Below are 10,522 nucleotides of genomic sequence, written 5' to 3' on the forward strand. Positions count from 1 at the left end.
ACTCCCTTTTGAAATGACAAATAGCCATACACTACAGGCCCAGTGAATGGAGCCAACATTCATTTTTGTAGGTGTGTGGGTTTCAAATTTTGATGCGCCTAAGAATCACTTGGGGTGCTTGTTAAAAAAGCAGATTTTTAACCCAGCAATTTGCTTCAGTGATCTGAGATGGAGCCCAGAAGCCTTTTATTTATTTATTTATTTATTTATTTATTTATTTATTTATTTATTTATTTATTTATTTATAACCAGCTCTTCAATGATTGCAGTACGGAAGAGGACTGTACTGCAGATTCCACGGGCTACTGTGGTCAGGCAGAGCTCCATGAAGCAAACAATAGAAAGCATAGAATAGTTTTGTGTGGGGAATGTCAATAGAGTTCTCAGGATTCTGGGAAGAGGACATTGGTCTTGGTTTCTTTGTTACTCATTGCAACATGCCCAACACTTCTCGAAGGACACTTGTAATGGAAGGGAATGAATGAGTTTACCAGGGGTATTTTTCATGCTGGAATGGAGTGGAGAGATAGCAGAAGTAGGAAGGTGAGTTCATTGTCATGGTCTTTGCATCAGATAATACGGACTTGGTCTAGAGGACACAAAATGAAAGGAAGAAACTGCTATCCAAAAGCCCTTCAACAAACGCTATAGTTACTCTGCAGATAACTTGAACTACATAGAAAAGTTGGCAGAATGTTTTAATTTATTTAAAGAAAGTGTGAATGGATGAGATAAAGAAACCCAGGCTCTCCCATTAGAATGTTAACCATATTTCACTCTGTGTTGATGTAAGAGAGGAAAGAGAATTAGATGGGAAGACGAGACCAACATCAGCTTTGCTTCTCAGCTGTGTGACCTCGAGGAAATCTGTTCCCTTCTAAGAGCAATTTCCTCATTGATAAAATGAAGGGGTTGAGCCAGGTTATCTCCCATGTCCTTTGTCGCTATGATGGAATATCACTGCATGCACCTTGATGAGAACTGTATTGCAAATTTAATTTACTCTTTAAACTGTTAAAATAACTATGGCTAAAAATCAAAATGCATATTGTACTCAGTGTAGGAGTAATGGTGTGCTTTCTAATTATCTGCCCAAGCAATGTAACCATAGTTAAATTTATGATGAGAATAGCACATCCATTGGGCTGATCAGGTTGTAGTAAATTAAAACTTACAGCTGCCCTTTATATTAATTTAAAGGCAACCCTTTGCCACCAGCAAGAGGAGTCTTATCAGCATATGAATGAGGTATATTAACACAACAAAAGTTGTATTACATAATGTCAGTCTTGTACTAGACATCTAACCTTGTAAACACTGCACTTGTATCTAAGGAGAAATGCATGTTTATTGTCCCTGGCACCAGCCCAGCTTCTCCTCTCTCTGTGAGTGAATTCAGAGGGCCAGAGAAAAAGACCAGGAAAACTTTCCTTCTCTTTCAGTAGAGCTGCGGGTACCGGGTGCTGGCATGGGTGTGTTATACCCCAGTCAAGGCTAACTTAATCTTTAAATATCTAGACCCACTTATTGGTCATTTGAAAGTCATGGTTTCCTTACAGAAAGATTGTTCTCTTTAAAAAATAAATAAATATATGATTCTATTACAGGCAAATTCCCAAGTGTATTTTAAATATGATTCAATATCTAGAAACTTTATTCCCAAATTTTCAGAGATGGTATTACCTAACAATAAACGTTAACTTTTTGAGCCCCCACAAGCTGATAGGACCTGTATTAGTAACGTTACTAAAATTCCTTCTAGTCCTTTTAATTAACCTGCAAGATAGGTATCACCTCCTATCTACAGCTAAAGCTCAAGGAGTTTAAGTCCCTTGCCCAAGGTCAAACACAAGTAAGGATTCAAAACACCCATTTGAGTTCAAGACACAGAATCATTCTACTAAAAGCTTGTACTTAAAAAAAAAAAAAGAAATTCACAGCACGCTTTGACATTCCCGATCATTTCCTGAATCATTCCTAATTGTAAATGAAATAAGTGGCTTTCACTGCTTCCAAGTCTACTGCATATTTTCTTTGTTTTCACTGCAAATAGCTATGGTTAGTGATGTACATCTTTGGACTGTAAATAAAGGTGTGATAGCCTGGAAAATTTCAAGACAAAGAGTTGTAGCTTTTTCAAGGACTTTTTTATAATTAAACATTTTTGTATCTTGAATGCTTTTATAATGCTTAGTAAAACATCTAAGATTTACTAATTCAAGGTAGTTCTTTTAAATTATGTCTAATATTTACCCAATAAAACCATTCTACGTAAAAACTCTCTATAGCAGTCTGCTCATTGGAAATAGAGTGTGCTTTGTCTAAGTGACTTGGATTAAAATAGTGGTTTGATAACTTAGCTGTTGACCTGCATACAAGTAAAAAAACAAAACAAACAAAAGGAAGGTAAACTGTACCACCTTGTAATAGCTTCTCCACAATCCTCAAATCCAAAGAATCCTGGAAAAAATTAGTGTAGGTTAATTTAAGTTAAAAAAAATGAACTACTAAAAATATTCATATATTTTACAGAAAAACAAATTTAATGGGTTTGAGGATGAGCACTGCCCCCAGGTCCCTTTGGGGCAGTTATGAACTATAGAGTACATATACATGGTGTCCTTCTCAAAGCTACATTCACTAGGGATGACCTGTGCAACCATTAAGATATTGCAGAAAAGATGGTTTGTGACTTCCAAGAATAGGTTGTAAGAAACATTACTGCTCTGCTCTGCTTTCCTCTTATATTACTCACTCAGTGGAAAGCCAGTTGCTTGGTCATGAAACAATCAAGCCACCCTATGGAGGTCCAAGTGATGAGGAAGAGGTCTCCTGCTAACTGCCATGTGAGGGAGCCATCTTGAAAGTGGATCCTCCAATCCCAGTCAAGCCTTTAGATAATTGTTGCCCCAGCTGACATCTTGGCTGCAACCTCATGAAAGACCTGGAGCCAGAAACACCTTGCTGAACTGTTTCCAGCTTTTTGACCTGCAGAAATTGTGTGGGATAAAAACTTTTATTGTTATTTAAACCATTAAGTTGTAGATCAATAACAAGTACACCTGTTCTTTTCCAATTGCTACAAAATACTTGGAATATGCTTGTTTAGGAAGAAACTTTCCAATTTCTTTTGCCTGAGACAGAATAGCTGCTAGTGGACCAGCCAAGAAAAGAATGGTATTCATTTGCTCCAGTGTGTCCTTTCTGACATAAGCAGGACATCTTTGTATACCATTTGCTCTTGACTTCACTTGACTTTTTCTGCTGATTTCTCATTTTCTACAAATGAGGGATAAAATTAAGGATAATTAGATTATTCAGTTCAAATCAGGAAACACACCATAATTGAAAGGTGGAAAATCTGTTTGTTTTCATTTAAGCAAATCTTCACCATTCAGATGAAGCCAAACCACTATAAATGACTTTTATTTTTCTGAATAGCTACAGAAAACACATTTCACAAAAGAAACCAAAAAAGTAAAGAAGAATACACCTTCTTAATTAAACTTTAGCCATATGTAATTTACTATAACCTGTCTAATTTTCTATGTTATTAGTAAGTTCTGTTTTAATATAGTATGACAGCTTTTTCTACGTTCCAAGCAGCAGGCAAAAATGTGAAGGTAAAAATATAATTTACATTCTTTAAAGAAAATTCAAATTTCATTGTAGCACAATGTGATATAAAAGAGGCATGTAAATATCTTGTTTAAACTACCATACCTGGGGTGCCTGGGTTGCTCAGTCGATAAGCATCTGCCGTTGGTTCAGGTCATGATCCCAGAGTCCTGGGATCAAGCCCCACATCAGGCTCCCTGCTCCGCAGGAGGCCTGCTTCTCCCTCTCCCACTCCCCCTGCTTGTGTTCCCTCTCTCACTGTGTCTCTCTGTGTCAAATAAATAAAATCTTTAAAAAAAAAAAAAAAAAAATATATATATATATATATATAAAGTACCATACAGGATTTGGTCATTCCTTGAGCAAATAAAACTCATAATAATGTTTCCTCAAATCCTTTTGGAACAGGGAAGAAGATTTGTACTTATATAGTTATACGTAATTTTATGTATTTTTATATAATATATATTCTTTAAAAGTTTGTTAGCCAGTGCTATGTAACAAATTGCTCTAAAACTTAACAACTTACTACAACAAACATTGATATTCTCACAATGTTTGTGGGTCAGAAATTTAGGGTGGTTCTGGCTCAGATGCTCTCATGAAGTTAACAAGATGCCAGCTAGGGCTGTATCCTCTGAAGACTTGACTAGCACTTGAGGACTTGTTTTCTTCTTCTTGTTTGTTTGTTGTTGTTTTGTTTTGTTTTGTTTTAAAGTAAGCTCTAGGCCCAATATTGGGCTTGAACTCACAACCCCGAGATCAAGAGTCACATGCTCTACTGACTGAGCCAGCCAGGCACCCCTGAGGATTTGTTTTCAAAATGGTTCACTCGCATGGCTGCTGACAGGAGTGCTCAGTTCCTTGATCATAAAGCCTCTCCATGGGACGGCTTGAGCGCCTTCACAACATGGTAGTTGGCTTTCTTCAGAGGGAGTGATCCAAGCCAGACAGCAAGCAGGGGGCGCAATTTCTTACCTGAACTCTTCCTGTAAAGTCACACATGTGATGATGAGTGAGGTAAAGGTAAGTGTGTTGGACAGACCAGAGGCTTCTTCACGGGTCATTTCCTGATGGGAATGGTATGCCCAGGACTGGTGATACCTGCTTGAGCATGGGAGAGGATACAAAACTCTTCCGTTTTCTGCAATATCAACCAATCTTAATGCCTAATCTGCTACATTTGAAGACATATTTCTTGCAACTAAGGAAAATTACCTTTAAAATGGACTAACCCCTTGTGTTGATATATTTATTTAGGTCTTATTCTGTCCAGTAGCTAGTTGAAAGGAAAGGTACAAAGCAAGCTTGTTTGATGAGGAAGTGGATGCCACTGAGGAGAAAACGTGGGTCTCGGAGGGTTGTTTAGGAAAAGCATTAGGGCACTTTGGCCTCCTAGGAGCAATATCCAGGAGCTGAGAAGGGAACGAAAAAGGAAGGTGGAACAGAGAGTGCTAAGGTGGTTTTCCACCTCTGAAGCTGCTTCCATGATAAAAAAGAGGTGTGCGGGAACTCTGTGGACCCTTGGAACCCTGGCCTGCTTCTCTGGCCCAGAGTCAGCAGGGTGATCACCTTGTCCTTTGCTGTATCTGTTATACTGAAAGACTTGTTAAGGCTGGAATGCAGATGCCTGACTCGGATGCTCTCAGATTATACCTTTAAAGGCTGCCTTTTCTAGGGAGCTAAATCCACTCAGTAACTGTGTGATCAGCCTATACTTAGAGTGCTTTTACGGGCGCTTACACACCACCACATCGCTCCCCTGATCCCTGGTTTTCCTTGCCTCTGGCCTCTATTGTTTCCACCTGAACATTATATTTTTTTCTAGACTATGGTCGTCAGCCCTGTTCACTGACTTAGCAGTGAATGCCTATGTTTGTTTGTTCTAGTCATGATGGGAGACCAAACTGAGGAAAAAGATGGCTGCCAAAGGGAAAGAAAGGTTTTCTAAAGAGGCACATTTCTAGATGTAAACAGACATGCCCAAAAATCAGTGCCCTTTCAAATGATTTCTCCTGCATTTTGAAGTGGGAATCTAGATTGGACTGTTCCAGAAAATTCTTATTTGTTTTTGAGAAATATTATTCAACCCCTCACTCTCTCATGTCTGCCCCAATTTTTGGACACGGGGTATGATGAGACCAGTGCCTGTAACATGGTGGCGGGCTAAGGAGAGGGGGAAGCCAGCAGAAACACACAGTAGCCAGATTCTAGAATATGTAGCACTAAGCTTGTCTTTTATTAATAGTCATCATGTGCTGTTACTAAGTCTTCAGTAAAACGGTGTTAAATGCTGAGAGCTTTTTGGCACTCCTCTTCCTCTGAGGCCAATGTAGCCAAACCAGCCTTGGCAAAGGAGCATGGTGGTCTGAGAGCACAGATCAACATGACAATCCCTGTGGGATAACTTTCCTACCTGCTCTCTCCAAATATTAAGAGGAAGGAAATCTTGAAAGGAGAAAGCTAAATGCTTTGCAGGGTAAGGCTATGCAGCGAGCAGCTATTTGGGCTAGGCACCATGCTTTGAGTCACTGTCCAAAAACATCCTTGTGATTTTGTTTCCAATAAGTCTGGATGGACTAGAAATGGCTAGAAAGCAAGCCCAATCTGTGACTGACCAATGAGAGAGAGAAACTGGGTCTGAGATCCATAAATCTAGTCATCAGGAAAATCCAAATCAATATTTAAGCCTGGAGGTTGCATCTTCGCTGCTGGTTAAAAAGTCAATTCATACGTGCCCATTTCATTTCATTATTCATGCAACACAAATTAAATGGCTTAGCTGTTTCAATAGAGATTAATTACATTAGGCATAAAGCACATTTCCAGGTCGGGCCATGGTTTCTATTTCATTTAATTCATTATTTCATGTGCAATCCAGTGGCATCCTGAAGATAACAGCTAATTTCAATCACATATGTCTTTTTCAGCATTTTCTTCTCTTTCTTTCAGGTTTCTCTAGGAAAATTGCTAGCTAGAATAAAAGGGAAAAATACCTTACCTGGACCAAAGGAATTTTATTCTAAAGGGTTTTTTCCTTCTTTTATCTGATTGTTTGTGTTTGCTTTCGGTTTTGTTGTCATCTGACTGAGGAGAGATAGAAAGGCATCACTTGGCCTCCTGCCGAAAAATGCTACTTCTGCTCTGTGCTGGGGGAGGGGAGGGATGCCCCTGGACAAGGAACTGGGTGTGTGTGTGTGTTGGGGCGGGGCGGGGGGGGGCAGGGAGTCTGTTTAGGCTGCCAAGGCTGGTATGGATGGAAGCCACTGCTGTGACTATGGATGAGAGGAAGAAGTTTAGGCCCTATGTAGATCTGTTTACCTTGGCATACCACTTGTGGGGTATTTTTCACTCAACAAAAAAAGTTGGATGCACACGTCTGTATGCATGTCTTCCACAGAGTTCTTTCAAAAGAATGCTCTTTGAAGATTACCAAAAATGCTGAAATTTCTTTCTTTGCAGCTATGAGCACAGGTTTATAGCACAGAAGAGCCTGAAGTCTGAAGTTGGAATACTTACATGCACCCAAATTTCTTATGAAAATGGAATTAAAATTTCAGACACATGGAATGTTCTCACTGAAAAACAATTTGGAAATTGCCTCCAGATTTAAGTCATACTGAGAAAAGAAAGAAAGAAGAAAGGAAGGAAGGAAGGAAGGAAGGAAGGAAGGAAGGAAGGAAGGAAGGAAGGAAGGAAGGAGAAAAGAAAAAAAGAAAAGAAAAGAGCATGTTTTGTGACTTAAGCCTTAAAATATTTGTCAAGAATGGAATACAGGGTATGGCATACAGCATTCTGCAAAGAAATGGCCACTATAGGGAAGCTAAGGTCATGAAAATTTTATTTGTACTCAGCTTTGTCAAGGAACAACAAAAAAAAGAAAAGATAATTTACTTTTTTTTTGTCTCAAAAAAAATTCTGAGCCCTTTAGTTTAACACAAAAAATACTTCATGTACGTTCATTTCTTTGGCTCGACAGCAGTTTATTCAAGATAAGCATATTTGGAAATGAGAGTGCAAAGTTGATACCACTTGGGAAATTATGATGAATTTTCTAGAAAATCTTTTTTTGCTATGGGGGGAGGGAGCTAACATTTCCTCACTGATTAACTGCTTTTCCACCTGCGCCTAAATTTTATATGATATATTCGTAAGGAAGCCTGTAAGAACAACCTCCCATGCTGCTTTGTTTGCAAATCCAAATTAGGTAACTTAGATGCCTGATCTTGGGGCTTCTGTTCCTTTTTGTAACTTCTGCCAAAACATCACAAGAGAAAGGGAAAGATAATAAGAAACCATCTAAAGACAAACAACCATTAATCCCCTACTCTTTCCACACACGATAAACATTAGCTGTAGCTCAATTAAACTCTACATCTCACAGATGTTCACAGTGATGACGGCCCCACACTGGCATTCTTCTCATTAAGGTGTTTCGGAACTGTGCGTACTCCAGCTCCTCCGCACCGGGGGCCTGGGGAATGGGGAAGCACACAGGTAACCAGATACGCCCGGCATATGAAGCAGAAGGCAGCTTCCTGATCTTTCCAGAAAAGGTGCTTCAGCAGGACTTATCATCGTGGTTTTTGCCGACACATCACCCCTTACCCCCCTTGGAGTCATTAACAGTGAAAATACAGAACTTGACAGAGACCAAAACTGTGTCCCTGGAGCCTGGAACCATCTGGAAGAAACACAAGTTTTTCCCCACGCCTGGGTGCTGCTTGCACCGAAGCCAGCTTGGCTTTCACACAGAATGTGCTTTTTTGCCTTGTTCCTTCAGATGCCCCAGACACTTCAAACTATGTTTCCTTTGGGGAAATTAGTTGCATAACAGGGATACGGAAGGTACTGAGAGGAATTTTAAAATAGTTCATTAGATATAACGTGTCAATAGCAAGTGGTATCCATTTGCTTGAAAAGCAAAGAAATGATAAGCTCAGCGAGGAGGGTGCTGTAATCTCAGAGACCGGGTGTTCCACTTTCCCACCAATCAGACCGCGAGCCTGCCCCGGACTCAGCCACCGCGCCCCGCTTCCTGCACTTGGGCGCAATTGCGCGGCGCGCCCCGCCAGGGCACCACCTGCGCGGCATGCCCCAAGGCTGTCTGCTCTCCCGACCTGGCTGTGGTTACAATCGCAGAACAGGTTGTTTTCCTTTGCAGACTTTCAGGCGAATAAATGTCTCGGTGTCTGAAGACTTTGGCAAAGATTACACAAGAATCTTTAAACAAGTAACAAAGCCACTGCAATCCCAGGGACCTCGGCTCTAAAAATCCCAGGACTTCCTGGCTGAGCCCAGTCCTTGGTCAGAAGGGTCTATTTCTTGGAATGAAATGTTGTGGCCACAAAGGAACACATCTGGAGGAAGAACTTTGCATCGGTTATTACCAGTCCACCTGAGCCCTGGTCTCTGGAAAGGTCAGTCCTGACAGGGTCTTCTGAGGCCGGCAGGCAAGAATCTTCTGAAGAAATGATAAGCATGAATGGCTCCAGCTTTCTCACATTTTATCAGAGACTATTATTAAGTGCAGGGAGATGAAGACCTTCCAAATTTTATAAACTCAGATTTGAAAATCCAGTATTGGAACTATTGTCTGGGAAAGAGAAAATACTAGTGCTGAATTCGTTTGTTTAAAATAGGGATTAACTTTGTCTTCAATAAAGGAAATCAGTGTAATTACTAATTTAAAAAAGTTTTAGAATATAAGAAATTTTAATGATAGAAAAAATCTACACGTGGTCTATTCAACAGCTTTGCTAAACACTTATCTAGTAGTATTATTTTAATAATTATCCTAACTGCTTTGCAAATAACTGGAAGGTAAAAAAGTTATAAGCACTGTTTTAACTCTCTGGAGCATTTCCCACCATGATTGGTATTAGGCAAAGCTTGTGTTTTAGCACATTTCCCTCAGCCTCTGTACCCCAGTTGTCTGCACCCCTGTCCCCAGGACTACATGCACCATCACACAGGTTGAAGGCAGAGTCCTTCCCGGTATGGTTGCTTCTGGGGTATGCCTTCCTCTGCCTTCTGGTCTTCTCTCTTCCTTTACATCAGAACACGTCTCTCCCTGGAGCCTTGTGCTGGAGTTTCTATGGATTCCAAGAGCATGAGCACGGTCACTCTGTGGTTGTGCATCCTCTATATTTAACTGTTAGCTAACTGTGGATGAAAAGGCCAGTGTGCTGCCTGGAACGGGGGAAGAAAACCACAAAAGGAGAACTTGCTGGCCCAGCACTGTGTGCAGACTGAGAAGGAGCGCTTCAGGATTGTACCTATGTGAACTTGGGTCTCAGGGACTCCCTCAAGCGGTCTGAGAGGTCCAAAGCATTCAAGAGTAAAATTAACATTTAAACTGAAAGATAGATGGTTGGATTTTAATGTAACCATGGGGGAAAAAAGTACATTGGATTATTTCAGTTTGTGTATCCAGTGGGGACTTTCTTTTAAGAAACTACCATTTGTCAAGTTTTGAGCATAGTATCAAAGAAGAATATTCACAATTAACTGAAAAGATGGCTAATATACTCTGCTTTTTTCAATCTATATGTCAGCATGAGGCTGGATTTTCTTTATTTTCTTCAACCAAAGCAATGTAACACCACAGATTGAATGCAGAAGCAGACATGAACACCAGCTGTCTTCTGTTAACACAGGCTTTGAAGAGCTTGGCAAAAATGGAAAACAATGGCATTTTCTCATGATTTTTTTAAATATAGCAACTTTTTAAAAGCTATATTATTTATGTTAACATGTAATAAATGTATTATTGTTGTTAAATGAAATAGTATACCATATATTTTTAATTTCTCAGTTTTAATTTCCAATATGGTAAATATCGATAGTTACAGCCTATATTTAAAAAAAAAAAAAAAACAACTTTTGGTGGGTTCTCAAAAAT

This window comes from Mirounga angustirostris, unplaced genomic scaffold (assembly GCF_029215605.1).
Source record: "Mirounga angustirostris isolate CCGP_5_RB_7025 unplaced genomic scaffold, mMirAng1.0.hap1 SCAF_2, whole genome shotgun sequence".
NCBI lineage: Eukaryota > Metazoa > Chordata > Mammalia > Carnivora > Phocidae > Mirounga > Mirounga angustirostris.